Here is a 13,928-nt window from a genome sequence, read left to right on the forward strand (position 1 = left end):
TAGCCGGTGTGCCGTCATAGTAGACGCTACGAACCCAAGCCGCGAAAGTCGCCATCTCCGCCCTAGGAAGCCAAGCCACGCTTGGGCGCCATTACTGATTATTGAAAGAGCACAATACAATACAAGGCCTATTTGAAATAGGCGTCAGGTAATTGCGACTCCAACGCCTTCCACATTACCACCAGGTGCCCTCTAGATTCCTGTTATTTCTTTTTCGAGATCCTCTGTCGCTGACTTGCCGTTGCGGTACCATCCTCTACCATGAAGTTGTACTACATCCGCTAAAGCGTGAAAGCTTACCCATCTGTTGTTACACTAAACCTGTAGTTCATCGAGCCGCACTTAACAACGTGTTATAAAGGCATAATTTGCCTTGGTAAAGGTAATTACCTGTCCAAGATAATTTCTTCTATCAACCGGATGTACTGGGTCTTAATTTGCAGACACTTTCTGATTCCATCGAGTTTCGTCCGCACAGCAGATTACGATGGATACCAATGCGAGGAAGCTTCGTGCTACGGTACGCCGTAATATACTATTAACAGCCTTGGATCGAGCATTGGAGTTTCTGGATGAATACAACGAGGAGCGAGATAAGTTTGAGGTAGCCCTGCGTTTGGATGATCTGACTGAAATACGACGTGCACTTGAGGAAGTTCAATCTACGCTGGAAGGACTGGATACTAGCGAAGAAGGTATGGGCACGAATCAAGAGGACAGGTCCTCGTTCGGGAGGCAGTTCTATAGAATAAAGACTGGCCATATTTCCAAATTGCCTGTTCCTCTTATTCCTAACGATCAGACACCTCAATCTATCCTCCCTCGGGATCCTTCTGCTATTAGGGGTCCAAAATTGCCGTCGATTTCTCTGCCAGAATTCTTAGGAGAATACTCGGACTGGCGTGTGTTTTGACACATTCCATGCGCTCATTCATACAAACCCTGACCTTCCCGTCATTCAAAAGTTTCACTATCTGAGAGCATCCGTGAAGGGTGAAGCAGCTCAGCTAATCGAGTCGGTTGATATTAGCGCTGCAGACTATGCATCCACTTGGGATATGCTAGTAAACCGATATTCAAATGAATATCTAATGACCACGTCACCACAATATAATCCGTGCTAGTACGAGGTGCCAGATCATGGAGGCGTATTTCCGTTAGATCAAGATCCATATACACGGGAATCTTGGTTTTAACGTTTTCATATTCGACGTCATGTTGCATGTTGTTCTTTGCTACGAAGCTTTCTGCCTCGGCTAAGGAGTTGAACGTTATTAGTACTACATTCCTGGTGTGGTGAAGCTGGACGTGTGAAATCTCTGTAAGATCAAGTTCCATTTTCACCTTGACCAACTATTCCACCTCGCGCACTGAAGGTCTAAGACGGGTTTACGAAAAATCAATCACGATTGTGTTTTCCCGTAATAAGCGAAATTTATTTTGTTGTTCACTCATTTCACTCGCAGTTAGGTGCAACGGAACTTTCCTGTGTCTATATGCTACACGTACACGTTAGAGCGGCTCGGCGCGGGTAGTATTTTTTGTTTGTGTGCTGTTCGCAAGCAGGTCGCTTTTTGGCTTCTGATCTGTACGAGATGAGGAAGCAGACTGCCAAATCAATTGTGAATGGATTTGATTCCTTTAATAAAGTCAATTGTGCTAATGGTTTTCTGTGAAGAATTGAAAATTGCCGTCTTTTCGGGGTGTATTTCAAACAAATTCTTATGGTCGGTGAGAAAAAATCTCGCAGCCATCACAAACAGATTGATATTAACCACCAGAAGAACAAAGCGTACCAAAACATCATGCACCGGGTCGAAGGGTTGTCCTCGAACCCGCAGTCAATCCTTCAAATGGGGTCAGAAGCGTCACTCTCACTTCCATTCAGTTAATGCAGGCAGAGTGGAGTTTCAAGTTTTGTGTCACAGCATCAAAATAAAAGCGCTGGATTATTTTTTCAGAAAAAACTAAGTTCTCCCAAATATCAACTAGATGAAATAAAAAAACAACTAATTTTTTGGTTGAATTTGTAATGAATTTCCGTGGTGAAATTGCTGAGTATGAATTAAAACGAGATTTTTTTATAAAGGTTTATTTGGTGGATCATTTATGTTTTTACAATAAGTAAAAATAAAAAAAATACTAAGAAGGTCTACTTGCTAAACCTAATTGACGCAGTTTTCTGCTGCGTGTTGAGATCCTTTTCCTTGGCGGTGACGCAACTAAGGTGTTATTCAGTCAGCCTTCTCTCGCGTTATCGTTCACGTCCATGTCAACGTCGCTGTCTTGCTGTTCACGGTCAGAGGTTCTTATTTCTCACGGTGTGTATATAAAATGACCTTTTAACAAAAAAATTAGTATCGCTGAATCTTTCGCCATTCGATAACAGACCTTTATACCTTTCATTTAAAACTTGTTTGAAAATAATCCACCGAGGGTTGATGAACATTTTTATTTTATCAACTCAATGAGGGTGGCGTAAGTTAATACCATTAATCCAATAATACGGTATGGCTAGAAATGTCAAACTAAGTCGGACTATTATTTCATTTTTCATTATTTTCTATTTAAGTAGCAAAACCCTTGCTAGGCTAGCAAACATTTCTTTTTCTATAGCCGTTACTTCATATGATTCGCTCTACCATCATTGGCGTTAGCATAAAGTACGTCTAAGTCGACTTTTGCTATTGAATGGAAATGCTTCCAGAAAAAATAGTCCACTTCGATTTGATTTCGACTTCTCAATTATTATCGCACAGTGTAATCATTTTGGCGTGTGCCTTTTTAAATCACCGTAGGCTTGTTGTGTTCAGTGCCTTGAAAAGTGAGTTTGAGAATCATTTCCGAAAAAGAAAGACAAACCACTAAAGAACGATACTTGCCAGATATTGACAGCAAAAACTGGTTTTATCCGACGCACATATGGTCATTTTCTTCCTAAAAATTACACTGTCTATCATTCAGAAAAGAAACTTCAAAAATTCCAGAGATAGAAGGAATCCTTTTAAGTGCACTGGTGTTAGGAAAATATTGCTACTAGCGGCTGTTCCTGGAATACCGTAAAAGTATACAAGATATATACAAATATGGATATCTTTGATGGAGCTAAACTCAGTAGAAACTATGGTCTCATGTAACCTGAAGATAGTTAACCTACTACTTGTAATAATAGATTACAGGTCGTCTTACCCCTGCCCGTATTGTGCTTGTCGGATAGGTCCGAGATTTTCCTAACATTAGCAAGCTACCGCGAAAATGTATCAAAATGGCAGCAGAGTGGAGCAAACGAGAAGCTAGCAGTGAATATCGTTAACGCCATTTATAAAAGCGTGGAAAGCATTGATGGGAATGCACAGTGGTCGGAAACGCCAAAAACGTGAACTTAATTCACTAGAGGCCAAACCATCGAATATATTCACAGGGTGTTTTTGGAGGAATTGTTCATATGAATATTACCCACAATCTGATAACAATTGAAATTAGGCATGGCTTACTATGATCGAACAAAAAATTAACTTTTTATACTGACGAGGTTGAAAATTGGTGTCTTTGACAAAGTTTTAGAAATGCTCATAGTGAAGAATTTTGTTGAAGAACTTGAGCTTGTAAGACTAAAGGGTATCGATTTATAAGGCGTTTTCTATGGCAACCTCCTGAAATCTAGTTTTTAATCTACCTTTTTTCAAAGTGACTTTTCGTGCAAACTATGTTCATGACAAATGCGTAGGTATCAAAACTACATAATATTGTCGAAGACTATATGTTAAAATACTTATTCGTTTCAAAGTTATTGAAGATTTTTATATTTTTTCACACCAACTTCAACTACATATAAGAAAAAAAGGTGCAAACCAAAATGCACGACCAGACACTTTTTGCACTGTCTAAAGTATGCACAATAAAGCTAAGAAGGTTTGATGCGTGGCACTCTAGAACCCTATGCATATGGTAAGCTTACTTTATCATGTTTTTTTACTTTTTCCATTCAAAATTCAGCAAAAAAATTGTTTTCGATTTTTCCGTAAAATTTAGTAATTAATGGTATGGCATCTTTTTTAAGCATTAAATTCATTATGACACGTCTATTTCAGTATATATTAGTTTGGGATTTCCAATGATATTAAAAACTTCACATTTTTGCTCCCACGTTTATAAAATCTGAAATATTCAGGCAGAAGTGAAAATAATACTTGTAATTGAATATCAAACCAAAAATTTCAAAAATTGGGGTAAAAAAAATAAAAAAATTTTTTTGCTGATTTTTGTAAGCAAAATGTCAAAAAACCTGATAAAGTAAGCTTACCATATGCATAGGGTTCTAGAATGCCACGCATCAAACCTTCTTAGCTTTATTGTGCAGACTTTAGACAGTGAAAAAAGTGCCTGTTCGTACATTTTGGTTTGCACCTTTTTTTTCTAATATGTAGTTGAAGTTGGTGTAAAAAAATGTAAAAATCTTCAATAACTTTGAAACGAATAAGTATTTTGACATATAGTCTTCGAAAATAATATGTAGTTTTGATACCTACATATTTGTCTTGAACATAATTTGCACGAAAAGTCACAATGAAAAAAGTAAGATTAAAAACTAGATTTAAGGGGGTTGCCACCTTATAAATCGATAACCTTTAGTCCTACAAGCTCAAGTTCTTCAACAAAATTCTTTACTGTGAGCATTCCTAAAACTTTGTCGAAGACACCAACTTTCTACCACGTCAGTATAAAAAGATTTTTTTTAGTTCGATCGTAGTAAGCCATGCCTAATTTCAATTGTTATCAGATTGTGGGGAATATTCATATGAAAAATTCCTCCAAAAACACCCTGTGAATATATTCGATGTTTTGGCCTCTAGTGAATTAAGTTCACGTTTTTGGCGTTTCCGACCACTGTGGAATGTAGCCGGATTGCAGGTCACGATGAGTAATAGTACAAGGCATAGCCAATTTGAATTCACAGGAACAAATTGTCATAAACTAATAGAGCACCGTTCAATTTTCTGTTTGGACGGATCTCTTGAAATATTAAGAAAGGTATTGAATTCTATAACATAGAAACCACGCTGAAGTAAATTTATATATTTTCAGACTCGTGCCAGTTTCATTAACTATATTAGTCTTGTTTGAAAGAGATCCTACACCCAGTACGAGAAACACACTGAATGTTTTGCAGAAAGTTGGACAAAAGCGAAACTTCCCAATAGTTCAAAGTTTCATGTTTTAAGATTCCATATGCCACAGCTCTGTGAAACTATGCAATCAGCAAAATTCAGTAAACAAGCTACCGAGTTTGTTCATTTGGACTTTTCTACGGCTTGGGAGGTTCCCGAATCATATGAAAATTATTCAAACGCATTATTACATTCTGTTGCACTATATAATTCTTGAAATATATAAATATTTTGAAACGAATTGGCAAATGTTGAAGTTTTTTCTTATGTAATACACACTCAATCGTGTTTATAGATAATGCTACTTTGGACTCTGTAGGACCTCGATTGGACTCAATGTGTTGAATGATCCGTGATAGTTAGAATACATATATAGTATTCATAACTCATGATATTTGAACTTGAAAAAAAATTATTTAGGATCCCTCGGTGGATTATTACCGAATTGGTTTCAAATTGAAGGTAAAAGTTTCCTTAATCTTAGTGAACAATTCAGCGATGCTTATATTTTGCCATAATATTGTTCTATTATACACACCGTGTTCTTTCTTGTTCTTTTCGGGTCGCCGTTATTAATCCGTCTTCATCGGTATTTGCTTCTTGACTGGTGATGCTGTGTGTTTTGGAGCGGTTGTCGTGGACATTATCCCTTCATTATTGGGTAATTGGGTCGTTGTTTTTGGTTTAGCTCGGTGTCGGTGGCTGCTTGTTAGAGTTGGCTGTAGTAGATGAGTTTTCACTAGTTACTTCGGCGCATGTTTGTCCGTCGCGGGCAGTCTAGTTACAGAATTGGCAAGTTGGGGTCTGCCCGGGATATGTGATCCGCGATGTTTGCTTATAAGCTCCTTCGGCGATTTGCATGCGATAGTCATGTAAGAAGGTATTGGTTTAGTCACATGCATCTTCACAATACGAACGCTGTTGATAATTAGAAACAGGCTTAAAATCCTACAGACTAATCTTTTGTCTTCTGCTGGCAGGAATCGAGCTTAGGCAGCATAACTACGAATCACTCAAGTCAGCCAACATGTCTCCTGGCAAAGACAGACTTGTCCCTCTTTACCGTGAGACATGTTGGTAGACTTGAGTGATTCGAAGTTATGCTACCTAAGTTCGACTCCTGCCAGTAGGAGACAATGTCTGTAGGATTTTAGGCCTGTTGCTAACGATCCTGCCACTTCTAGTTTTCCGATCTGTATATTTCAAATCCTTGCCCTCACTTGGGTACTATGGCTCTAATTTTCATAACTTTCCCTTCTTATTAATCCTTTGCTAACTGAATGTCGTTAAAAAGTAGAAAAGAAAGTGTGACTACATAAGTCGAAATAAAAAAAATGGTAATAGATTCCACTTCTCCGTATTGCGATAGAATTCGTTTGATGTAATTTACCCTAGTGCGCGGTGCCAACATATGGATACGAGCGTCCACCATGCCATTTTCCATATACACGTGGAACTTGATTCTGGTGTTTTTCAAATTAGATTATTCTAAAGTTACACATTAAATTGCACTTTAAAATGCCGATTTCACGCCAGCTCTCCATATTGCCCGGATTTCCTCTAAACGGAAAATGAATGGCACATGACGGAAAAGATTTATCTTCCGACGCGCCGCGTTACATTAAAAAAACCAGGGATGAAAGTCTAACTTCGTGACAAACCTTTCAGCTCCCATTCGCTCTTGTCTGGATCCGGGCTGGTGCGGGCGCTCGGTGCATCAAATACGAAATCCTTCCCCCACCTGATGGTTGGTTGATGATGGCGGTGTTGAAAGGCGGAAGAAATTCCGCACTACACGTCTTAAGGCAGTGCAGCTATTAAATACATATAAAGCTAAGTGCAACATTCATTGCAATCATCGACCATAGGAGAAGGGGGGCAAGGGGGTGAGTTCTCAAACATGGGACAAAAACGGTGAACATTAAAAGGCAAGCGGGCGAGAAGTGAAAAATTTAATTAGAGAAGGCACATATCTTATCGCACTTGCTCTTTAAGCTTGTCATAGTTTGGCTGCCGTTATCGCATTTGGTTGGATGAGGTTCCCGTGATTCGATGGGATAAACTGACAGGAAGTGAATGAAATGGACTGCATCCTTGAGGATTCTATTGGGGCTATCTACCGATGGGAAACGTAACTCAGTTTCTTTACGGCGACAGGTGAACGGATTGAATGAATTGTCGGAGTGATGCGACTCGAAGAGGTTACTAATTGATGGGATAATATGCCATTTCTAGTGAACAATTTATCCATAATTGGAGTTTACAAATGAAGGCAAATACTGGGTTTGAAAGCTCTCTCGGTAGTGCTCTTTACGAACCAGCAATATAAGGTAAGGCTAAATAAATTTAAGCGACATCTTAATATTTACAAATAAAAAGGCCGCCCTTTCCCCGTTAAACTAAATTTAGTTGATATTCTATATTAAATATTAAACAATTATTCGACGTATTTTCAGTTTTCTCTTAAGAATAGTGCATATATCAATAAAAATCCAATCTTCCACTAGATTATTTGAATTGATTACCCAGCTGCCGACCAATTTTCAAAAATATAGAATAAAATGTTCATACTTTATTTTCTATGAAGTTACGGTCTACCGTAAATAAATCATGCACCTAAACACTCAATCTACTGCGGAACTCTTCCGAATAAAGATGCAATCCTTGTAAGTTGAAACCGACCAAGAAAAGGGAGGTGATAAATTTGAATGATTGAGGAAAACTTTGCGCCATATTATGAAAAAATGATAAAGCAAAATCGTTTTCGAGCCGGTTGGTCGGCTTTCGAAAAGCCGTGATAACTTCAAATTTCGATCGATTTCTCCAACGGTTCTGAAACACGTTTGTTGCTTAGCAGAGGTAGTATCAAAGTTGTAGTACCCAATAGGGGATAATCGAACCCAACTCATTCCTGTTCCTCGTCGCACGACTTTTGGTTACTGATGCGTAGCAATGGACCATTTCGGTGAGATTGACCATCAGAATCAGATCAGTAGAGGGGGGCGACTGTGGTCGCATGTTTGACATTTTGTGGTAAGGTGGTTTGCCACATCACAGAAGATGAAGGTGAAAATTTATGCAAATGGGCAAAGTTTGATACGCACTTGGCATTGGGACAACAATTAATATTATCTTAGCAGTAACATTATTTCGGAAGTAAAGTTCAGTACCGTCTTTACGCATGGGCACACTGGGTCTATGCCAGGGGCCCCGAGATTTTGGGGGTCCCGCATAGAGGAGGGATATAAATTCATACTAACGCCTGTATTCGTAAAAAGGTACACTTGAATATTTGTAACTTCGCTGCGTTACTAAAAATGACAGAAATTGCAATTGAAGGTCGTTTATTGTTTTAAGTTTATACTGGCGTAATTTTATCAATATCTCGGTTCCTCAAATCGACTAATTGGTAGCAGAGCAGTTCGGAATCGCACCTTTATTCGTATCGCATGTGATCAAACGTTCAAAGAGCACCAGACAACCTGGCGGAATGATATTAGCGCCAGGAAACGCATAATTTCAAAATCACAGTATCTATGTTCACATCAAATACATGTTGTTCTTTCAATTTTGATTCGCTTTGAGCATAACTAATTTTGTTTTGAAAGGGATTTTAAAAAGCTTTGTTTATCATTTTATACTTTTTGAAATTCAAAGTATTGTCATATCCCAAGGGGTTTTAAAACATTTTATTTTTTTGCTGGTTTGGAGACGCATGGTGATTAGTGCCAATAACAAAGGAATATAATTTAAACTGACACTTTGTGTAGAGATTTGAAGTAGCTTTATATAATTTTAATGCTATTATAACTAAGCAAAAAAATCAATCATTACAATAGCATTATACTAATAATTAATGTTAGATAAAACTGTATGGAAGAATTTATCTAATTTTTTAACTTTTGACATTAAAAATCAAAATTAGCCTAACATGTGATTTTCAGCCATTTTTTGACTTATTCGAAGATTCGCACAGTGAAAAACAGAACACATCTGTGTCTGGCAAGCGTTCTGCGGATGTAACAAAATGATTCAGGTTTTCATCACATTTGGGACCAATTCTGCTGTTCCGCTATGCCTAGACCCTATCGATTTTACTGTATCGATTTTGTTGCTTTCGTTTCTCTTAGTCTCAAATTTGCCGAAAATAGCCAACAAAATCGATACAGTAGAACCATACGGCAATTAAAACATAGTAACACCTATCGATTTTGTCGGTTATTTTCGACGAATTTCAGACTAAATGAAATGAACCAAGGCCCTGAGGGCCGAGTCCCTCATACCAATTGAATCAGTTTGTCGGAATCGGAAATGGTCTGTATGTATGTGCGTGTATGTATGTATGTATGTATGTATGTATGTATGTATGTATGTATTTAAGTGTGAAATAAACTCACTCATTTTTCAGCTGATTTAAACGATTAGTTACGGGTTGAAGAGTTCGTTCACACAACAAATGCCCATATAAACTGGTAATACGTTGATGTCCGAATGATGTAATACATATTCAAATGGGTTCCAGATCACTTGGATTTGCGGGTCTAGGTCAGTAATCATCACGATTGGAAACTCGGAACACAGATCACTCTGCTTCCCAGCTTTCGACAGGATAATCTAAGATGAACTCCAACCACGCAACTTTGAAGTTGTAGCACTGCAGGAACTTTGCTTGACAGGACAAAAGGTATGGAAAAGCGGGCATCGGGCGGCTACTTTCTACCAGAGCTGTGGCACCACCAACGAGCTGGGAACCGGCTTTGTAGTGCTGGGTAGGATTCGTCAACGCGTGCTTGGATGGACTCCGATCAACGCAAGGATGTGTAAGTTGAGAATCAAAGGCCGTTTCTTCGACTACAGCATCATCAACGTACACTACCCACACGATGGGGAAACGACTGATTCGATGACGAATATAAACAGTTAATAGAGGTGAAGAATGCAGCACAGGCGAGGATGCTGCAGCACGGAACGAGACAGAATGTGGAGCGATACAAACAAGCACGGAACAGGCAAACCTCGGTTCTCCGGAAAAAGAAGCGCTAACAGGAGGAACGAGATCGCGAAGCGATGGAACAACTGTACCGCATAAACGACACACGGAAGTTCTGCGAGAAGCTGAACGGTTCCCGTAAAGGCTACGTTCCGCAAGCCGATATGTGCAGCTATGGCAGATAATGCACGAGTACGGTTTTCCGGACAAGCTGACACAAAGTGACGATGGATCGGGTGATATGCGTTGGTCGAGTATCAGGGACACCCTCGAGTCCCTTTGAATCTTGAAAAGGGTTAGGTGATGGTCTATTGTGCCTGCTATTCAACGTTGCGTTAGAAGGTGCCCAAGTAGCAATTGCAACTTGTTGAAAGTTTTAAATGTTGCACAACTGCTAAACAATATTTTTTATTGTTGGATATATTTGAAAAGAATTTCCACGAGTTTTTAAACTGATTGTGCAACTATGTAACTATAGAGCTGGCCAATAGTGTTAAGTATGCGAACATCAATAACAGTTGTGAAACTAATCAGAAACTTTGCTAACTTGCACAAATAGTCTAACAAGTTGCAAATACCTCTTTGTTTGCCATTCCACCCTAAAACAGAACTGTCCAACTACCCAGTGCTCGACAAATGGCACAGCTATTGTTTTCATTATTTTGCTGCAATTAGGAATATGTTGCAAAACATACAAACAAAGTGCGCTTTTTCCATAACATATTTGTTACCAAGAGAGTTACAGATACTGTACAGTAACAAAGCGTGTAATAAGGAGAGCGAGGATAGACACGAGCAGCACGATCTTCAGGAAGTCCGCTCAGCTTCTTGGCTTCGCCGACGACATTGACATAATGGCACGGAACTTTGAGGCAATGTCGGAATCGTACATCAGACTGAAAGCTGAAACTAGCAGTATTGGACTTGCCATCAACGTCTCGAAGACAAATTACATGAGAGAAAGAGGTTCTAGAGACGACAATGTGAACCTACCATCCCGAGTTCGGATTGACGGTGACGAAATCGAGTGTATTTGGGCTCACTGGTAACCGCCGACAATGATACCAGAAGAGAAATTCAGAGACGGATCTTGGCGGGAAATCGTGCCTACTTTGGACTCAGGTCGAACAAAATTCGCCGCCGCACGAAGTTGATTATCTAAAAGACGCTGATTAGACCGGTGGTTCTCTACGACCACGAGACCTGGACTACGCTCGTGGAGGACCAACGCGCTCTTGGAGTTTTTGAACGAAAGGTGTTGCGTACCATCTATGGTGGCGATGGAAGACGGAACGTGGCGCAGGCGAATGAACCATGCATCCCCAAGTAACAATTGAAGTTTTATAGCATGCTACAAGTGCAATCTATGTTTTATGAGAGGCTATAAAACTACCATAAAACCTCAATTGTTACTAGGATCAGCTGCTGGAAGAACCGAAGCGCGCATACCGCAAAAATAGGACGTTTGCGGTGAGCTGGACGCGTCGTAAGAATGTCAGACGACGACTCGGTGAAGATAATTCTTGAGGGCGACCCTACAGGAATAAGGGACCATTCATAAATTACGTAACGCATAAATTGCCCAACATTGACTCCCCCCTCCCCCTATGTAACAAATTGTCACAAATTTTTCCATCCCCCCTCCCCTGTTACGTAACTAATTCCAAGAAAAAAATTTTTTCTTCGATGAAAACATGTTACGTAACGATCTAGTTAACACCCCCTCCCCCCTATGTCACAACTTGTCACAACTTGTCGTACCCCCTCCCCCCCTAAAAGCGTTACGTAATTTATGAATGGTCCCTAAGAAGACGCACAGCGAGCACGGTGGATCGACCAGATAGAGGACGACCTGCGGACCCTTCGAAGACTACGAGGCTGGCGACAATCTGCAATGGACCGAGTGGAGTAGAGACGGCTTCTGAATACAGCAAGAGACAACAAGGATCTAGTCTGAACGGTAAGGTAAGTATCAGTAATTATCAATCAAAGTAGCTTTGACCACATTGGCCACCTATGACGGTTCTTGATGCCCACGGGGAACTCGCCAAGTTCCTAAGCTAATATAACACCAATTTTTCAGCGAACTCTTAACCGATGTTTAGAAAATTGGTTTTAAATAACAGATATAATAGTTCCATTGACTGCTATTGAGTTTCATTTAATTCTGACTTTTGGCTCCGTAGTCTTGGTTATTACGGTCAAAAAAAATTTCTCAAACGAACCGGTACAATCGTAATGCCTTATAGGTTTAAAATCTATTGAAATTAACATCAAATTACTTCCTTTCACAGACCTAGATTACTGATGGGGAATCACAGATTCTTGGAATATATTGTCTACTATCGATATATCAGGAAGTCCCGGGTTCCAGGAATATACCAGAGCTAACGCCACTTCGGTGATGAGTGAACCAACTAAGTAGTCACAAATGGTAGGTAGGGTGATGAGCCCATTATCGCTATGTTTCTATTATTACGCTACCCATTTGAAGCCGTTGGTTAGAGCAGTGTCTGCCATCTTTGTTTAACGCATTGAGTCAAATGGTAGCGCAACAATAGGGGCACTCGATTCGTGTTTTCGTTGCGCTCAAACACGAGAATTTCACTGTTTTCAGCGCATGTATGTTATTATACTGGTACTTAACAACGAAGCAAAGCTGTTGATGCCAATTTGTAGGCATTCCATTGTTTGTAGGCCGAGTAATTAATGAATCAGTGAGGCGCCCTCCTTAGTATGGTGAAAATAGGCACTTCACCCTATAATATGCAGTGTGTTGCACCCCCAATCCACTTCTCCCGATACATTTGGTTTCATTGATAGATGCACACATGTTTAGCCTTGTAAACGAAAGGCGATAGCTCTACTGTACATCCCATTTCAAGCCTGTTTATACACGTACATTTTGAGGTCTCCTTTATATAGAATTCATCGTTGCACCAATTGGATATTTGCAATATATTTGCACTTCCAGAATGAAAAATCATATTTTTGACTCTGGCACGTATTTACAAAAAGGAAAAAATAAAACGTTATTGGCTTTCTCAATCTAGAGTATATGTATCAAACACTAGACTGACAAAGCCAATAACCAAACATAAAACACCCCCAGTCGTTCAAAAAAGTGAAAATATTAAAAAAAAATAATAATTCATGGGGTTTTGGGAAGAATTCTAGGAGGAGGTTCTCGACGTATCCTCTCCCTCCTTCTAATTACCTTAGGGTGTCCGATATTTTGATGTTTTTCCTTCCTCCTGTCTCCTATCACTCTGAAAATCAACTTCTTAATAGAGGTCCGGAGGCTTAAGTCTCTTATACCATCCAACTCAGTTCGTCGAGTTCGGCAAATGCATGTGTGTGCGTGCGTTTGTGTGTCTTTCGGAAAGTTTTCATAGTTTGTTAGCCCCTTCTTTTTGGATAAACAACAGTTAATTTAACCAAGATCACAAAATTTATTTTAATAATCATTCTAGATAGAGCCATACTACCTTCAATGAAGTTTTAGAACGACTAATTTAATAAAAGTTTGCGAAATACAAGGAAGCTCCATCTGACATACTTTTCCTTTTACAAGACATTTAAATTCTAGGTGAAGGCTGTTTTTAGTGTCTCTTAGAAAAACTGCTTTGCGTTAGAACGTGATAGTCACAGTGAGAACATGCGGTGAACCACCACATAAACACGAAAAAATAGGCATATTTCAAAAAAATTTCCAGGCACAATAAAGAGGTGAATCGAGATTCTGATGGAATTTAAAATACTAGTTATGA

The sequence above is a fragment of the Topomyia yanbarensis genome, chromosome 2, assembly GCF_030247195.1.
Source record: "Topomyia yanbarensis strain Yona2022 chromosome 2, ASM3024719v1, whole genome shotgun sequence".
Taxonomy (NCBI): Eukaryota; Metazoa; Arthropoda; class Insecta; order Diptera; family Culicidae; genus Topomyia; species Topomyia yanbarensis.